This window comes from Branchiostoma belcheri, unplaced genomic scaffold, assembly GCF_001625305.1.
Source record: "Branchiostoma belcheri isolate BF01 breed outbred unplaced genomic scaffold, Haploidv18h27 scaffold45, whole genome shotgun sequence".
Taxonomy (NCBI): Eukaryota; Metazoa; Chordata; class Leptocardii; order Amphioxiformes; family Branchiostomatidae; genus Branchiostoma; species Branchiostoma belcheri.
Window position 1 is genome coordinate 2,378,613 of NW_017804076.1, and position 6,376 is coordinate 2,384,988.

Below are 6,376 nucleotides of genomic sequence, written 5' to 3' on the forward strand. Positions count from 1 at the left end.
ATACGGGGTCGTTGCTTTGCAGAATTTCACACCTTGTCATTTGCATACTTAATGAAGTCGAAGATTTGACATGAAAAGTAATCTACGTGGAACCAACCTGAACAAATATAAATTGCGGTTGCTGCCTTACTTAAGCGCGCAAAGCATAATCGGGACCTCCCATGCAGACCCTTAGAAATGACAATGAAAGATGTTGGGAAAGGGCATCATCATGTTTGCGAAGTGTTTTTCATTCTAAATGCCATTGTAGAAACTCAGCTAGGCCCTCCCTGCTATTTGTTGTCATTTCTGAAAGAGTTCACATTCCTAACTAATATCTAGTTTAAGTTTGTGACTGACAATTTTTGCAAATAAAAACAGAGAACACAGTACATTTTCCTATTGAGGAGAGCACTAATTGCCTGCTTTTCCATTCTGTATAGCAATGGGATATATTTTCAACAGCATTTGTGATCTTCTTCATTATGATCCACATCCACCCGTTTAAAAACCATTTCTATTTATAATAATGAAAATTATCTTTCATGTGAAGAAAATAAAATCTACATGCATGGTTATACAAAACAATCAATAAAGCAGCAATCTTTAGTCAAATAAAAGCATTCAAATATGAAAAAAATTATCTAAGATAAAATGAAGAGACATTTAATTATGATCATGAATTCTAGCCGTTTATAACTTAATAACTGCTGAAGATATACATGCACAGTCAAGATTTGGCGTTTGTTGATATCTGCAAAATTTTTTTCTGATTTTTCAAATAATACTATCATTTGTAATAATGACAGTACTAAAGGCAAAGTGTTGTAATTTTCAAGGAAAGTCCAGAATGGAATATAAAATGTTTAAAACAACCACAAAACTGTATTATGATTTGCCCTTTTTTCAAGTTCTTTCTGAAAAAGAAATTAGAAGAAAAAAAACATTGAAAGATGACTAAAATTATAATTTTTAAGCATTCAAACACAGTCAAAAATTAGATCAAGGAGCTTACAGGGGACTATAAGCTCAGATTAAGATGAAACAAAGAGAGACATCTTTGTGTTGATCATGATCAAAGGAATAAGAATTTATTCTTTGAATCATAATATCCACTTTTGACCCTGAGCGCTCTAAATCTCTAAAATATATTATAAACAATGTGATTAAATATGTACTTTGCTATATTTTTCCACTGCAATGTGCTTGCAATTATGAATTTGCAAAAAGCACAAAAAAGCATATATATTAAATCTAGACTCTGATTTACCTATAAGATTCTATACAGTCTGGTTGTCAAATAGCAACAAAATTTAACTAGCAGATTTATATTCATATTAACAAAATATACAAAATTCCAAAAACTTTTCTTTACAACTTTTTTAAACAATGATGGAGTGGATTTTTGGGAGCTGGTCACATAATGATTGTTAGAAATATGTGCTATTTCTTTACAGAAAATGGAAAAGGCAAAGTTGTGTTTTCTTTCTGTATGGTGAAATGTACTACAGGTAAACTGTGAATGATAGTTGAAAGGGAGGAATTGAATTAAGGAATCAGCAAAACAAAGCTCTTTCTGCAAGGAGTTATTGTATAATCCTGTAGTTTTTAATTCTTTAATATAGTCAAGTCACAGATAGTTTAGGTTGTACATGTATAACCACTGAGGTTAAACATCAATCTTAGAAAACTAAACACTATAGTTACAGTGAGAGGTTGATAAATGTCCAGTGACCAGCAGGTACGACCTTGACAGTGGTTCAGGATCTCTTTCCTGGTCCTAGTGGTCTCTGCAAAAGATTGAACATTAAATAGGATCATTATGTGACTCTCCATTGGCTTTTTAAGTTTAAAGCAGTGTGTCGTTTTAGTGAATGACCAAAAACGACCACTCTGGAGCTGTCCTGGTCACACGAATCTGATTTTTTTCTGTGGTCATGTCCAGATTGTGCTCCCATTTATTCATCAAGTTTGAAGCAAATTCATCAATCTGAAGTTATATAAGTTGACAATTTTACTTCCATCTTTTAAGCGAATGACCATCCTGCAAAATTATTGGCCCTTGCTCAATTACTGAGCTAAAAATCCTGACCACCACAAACAAATAGGTGTAACCTGAATTCCTGCGAAGTTACCATGCTGTACACGATTTTAAAGTATTGTATTTGGCAAAGTATTATGACGTATATTTTGTCAAAAAAAGTACTTTAAAAGCGTGTACAGCACGGAAACTTTGCAGAAATTCAGGAGACACCTATTTGAACAAAGGGACAAAATTTTGCAGGGTGTTAAGTCAGGTCATTCCCTTGAAAGACGGAGGTAAAACTGTCAACTTTTAATTATAAAACTTCAGATTGATGAATTCACTTAAAACTCTGGCGGATTAACAATTAGCACAATCTGGACATGACCACAGCAAAAAATTTCAGATTCGTGCGACAAGGACGGCCCCAGAGTTGCCATATTGTGGTCATTCACTAAAAAGACGCTCCCTTAAAAGTCATTAAAATAGGTATAAACTAAATGATACTGTAGACTGTTGAGTGACAGCCGCTGAGTTGACACATCATGTAAAGCTTTCTACTAATGAAATGTACCCCACATCAAAGTTACAAAAGTTCAGGCAGTCAGGACAGGCAGTTTTGAGTGAGTGTGAAAATTTGGGTAGGTTTTAAAATAGCTGATACTGTTGCTGAATGTACTGAATAATAGGTCTAGTTTTGTTTTGCTGATTCCTTTTTAAGTCAATTTTCCTGCCAAAAAAAAACTAACTGGCACCCTCACCTGGTTAATTAATTGGATTAAAGTTTTCCCGCCAAAAAACTTAGTATATAGAACACTCTAACCTTGAACTTGTGCCCCCCTCCCCACACTTGCCCTCTCTCCCACAACCCACACAGCATGTTAGTTTACACTGTTCCAACACTTTGTACATGTAACGTCTCCAAACATGTAGTGACCAGACTCTGCTACCCAAACAATTCGTTGATCGAGTGCAGTTTTTCTGCCACTTACACTTTAGAATAATCTGTCGCTCTGCTTGTCAGTCAATTGCACTGGTATACTGATGTGTCGAAGCATCAATGTCTCCGAAAAGACATCCCCCGGGGAGTACACTTAGTGCATTGACTGACAAGCAGAGCAACAGATTATTCTAAAGTGTAAGTGGCAGAGAAACTGCACTCGATCAAGTAATTGTTTGGGTAGCAGAGTCTGGTCACTACATGTTTGGAGATGTTGCATGTACAAAGTGTTGGGACAGTGTAAACTAACATGCTGTGTGGGTTGTGGGAGAAGGCAAGTGTGGGGAGGGGGGCACAAGTTCAAGGTTAGAGTGTTCTATATACTAAGTTTTTTGGCGGGAAAACTTTAATCCAATTAATTAACCAGGTGAGGGTGCCAATTAGTTTTTTTTGGCGGGAAAAAGGAATTAAATGTGGCCGGCTAAGATACATACTAGTTTTTTGGCGAGAGATTTTTGGGCAATTTGGCATTCCAGTATACTAAAGAGAATGATTAAGTTTTTTTGGTGGGAGAATTTCAATCAATCTACGGGTTCACAGAATATAAGTGTGTAAAGGTCGAAGGCAGGCAATTTGGCATATTCAACTAAACAAAATCAAAATTTTTTGGTGGCACTTAACATGAATTCAGGTTAACAACGTGGAATTAAAGCAGCCGACCAAGATACTGGGTTTCTGGTGGGAAAATTTAAGTGTAAAGGTCAAAACTGACAATTTGGGGACAATTTGGCATTCAACTATATGATACAAAGGATTTTTCAGTGTCTTTTGTCATGGAATTAAATCCGCCAGCTATGATTAACGTTAAATGGCTCCTAATGGAAACAAGACATGCCAACCCTCAGAGTAGTGTGAACTGGGCAAGAGAGAGAAATGCGAGTGTGAGTGCAAGTGTGTGCGCCTGAAGGCATGTGGAGTGTTGTCTCGTGTTAATAAAGAAAACATACTCACACCTCCCCATCTAATCTTTTACACAGGTTGAGATCTGCCGACAAAAGCCTGTCCTTCCTCCTGCTACAGTCCAGTCTCCGGATCATCCACAATGTCATCTTAAAGACAGAGGAACAAAAGTCAGTGTATTGAAAGCTGCCACGTCTGGCCTTGCTATGAAATGTCTACAATGTCGTGCATTGTTCACACCAATTATTTTACAGATTTTTGCAGAAAATCAATAAAGCAATGCAGTCTGGTGAAAACAAGAAAAAAGTTCTCCTGGCATTCTTTGATACTCTAAATACAATAGGATCCACAAAGTCAAGATACTGGGCTCTGGTTTACAATTCAAGTTATGAATTTTCAATCAAATTACTGCATGGATAAATGGAAAAATTATAACTGTTACAGTTACTGAAACAACATTAGGAAGACAAGGGTTTTCGTCCGTTGGTACCAAAACGTGAGCATACTTTTTGGAAATCATAAAAAATAAAGCAGGCAAATCTGAGAAAGAAATCTAATTGGTGTGGTCTTAAAGAGTTACTGGAAATCACAATTTTTCACAGTAATTTTACATTCACGTTTTTTTTGGGTCACTTCTGTACCGCAATTACGGTGAACAAATAATTTGCTAACTTTCTTTTTCCTGCACTTGCCACCTCTGCAAACAAAGTAATTTGTGTGTCACCAACTAGAAAAGATTGCCTGCAGCAAAAAATTATTTATACATGTACCCAGTAAATCGAACGTGTAAAATGCAGAATTAAATAAGTCTCACCTAGAGCTGTGTACCGGTACGCAGTACCGATACTGTACCGGAAAAATTGATTAGGTACAGGTCCAAAATACCTAATCCCTCAGTACCGGTACTGTACCTAAACAATTTCACACCAATTTTATGCCTATTTGTGACCTCAAATGTTTAAATAGCTGGTTAACAATGGGTGCCTGTGTAAGGACAGTGTGTTCATGAAAACAAAAACATCTTAGTTTTGCCTATATTTTATCTGAGCATTCGCCATAAACAAAGAATAAACCTTAACTATCAAGTTTATTTATGTTTATTGAAGGAGTTCAGAAGAGCATATAAATTGGTCGAATTGTTCAGGTACAGGTTCAGGTCCGGACCTGTACCTAAACCTGTGTACCTGTACCTGTACCTGTACCTAAAATTTGTTTAGGTACACAGCTCTAGTCTCACCTGATACTCTTGTTTAGAGGTCCTCAAATCACCAGGTCTGGTCTGGTCTGGTCCAATCCAGCCTCGTCAGGAGTATTCACTACTGCATCAGTCAGCAGCCACCTATTAAACTATATAATATTGTAAGTTACACACTTGTCACAAATGACACCAAGTACATTTGTAAATGGTTGGTAAAATACAGGAAATCTGATTTTCTCACCTGATACATATCTGGAGTCTTCAAATCACCAGGTCTGGTCTATCCAATCTTCTCTGGTCAGTCTCAGACAGCAGTCACAATCAGTCAGCAGCCACCTAACTATACAACATTACAAGTTACACACTTGTCTCAAATAACACCATGTAAATGATAGGGTTATTACGNTGCCTTGTTTACCACGTTTGGGCATGAGTCATCACAATGGAATGCAGGGCATCAACCAATAGGCATGCAGCTTTCCTCTATACTTCTTGCTGATTGGCTGTTGGGATTTAACTTGATTAACACCTGCACAGAAGCATTTCCATACTGACAGTATGTCTGTATTCAAGTGTTTTGGTAGGTATTTCAAGCTTTCCTGCTCCAGCATTGGAATGCCGGGCATGGACTTTTTTTTTTATTTTGAAAATCAACAGTTTGCATTATACAATTAAAAATCCTAACCAATAAAGTAGGGAATAGCTATCCAACTGTTGTTTTAGCTGTATTTTACTTCATATTATAGTTATATCAATGTAAATCATTGTTTTCCCTTGTGTTTCTCATTCTTTCCCTGCCATGTGGTAAAATGTGGTGAACCCATCGCTGTATTTGCTCCAAAGCAAATATCGGCCTTTCTAGTTCCAAAGATGTTAACTGACATTAATATTTTAAAAAACTAAACCAAATCCTATTTCTCAAACAAATCACATATTGACACAGCTGAACAAATAAAAATGTGATCATGTTTATAAACTCCACTCAAAAACAATTTTTGAGAGACACTCGGGTCACGGTACTAAGCGTGATAATCTCTAATATCTCATCTGATTCTCCCAATAGGGTCTTTACAATGACAGCATCCAACCGCACATACATAGAAACAACAATATTACACAAGAAACCAATTAAAATTCGGAAAATTTCTCAGTAATGTTTGAAAATTAACCTTACTAAAATATAACTGAATTTTTATTTCAGTTGTAGCCGAAAAAATATTTTTCATGCGTTTAAAGTATCGTTTTAGCACTGTAATATGTACTTATTACATGTATC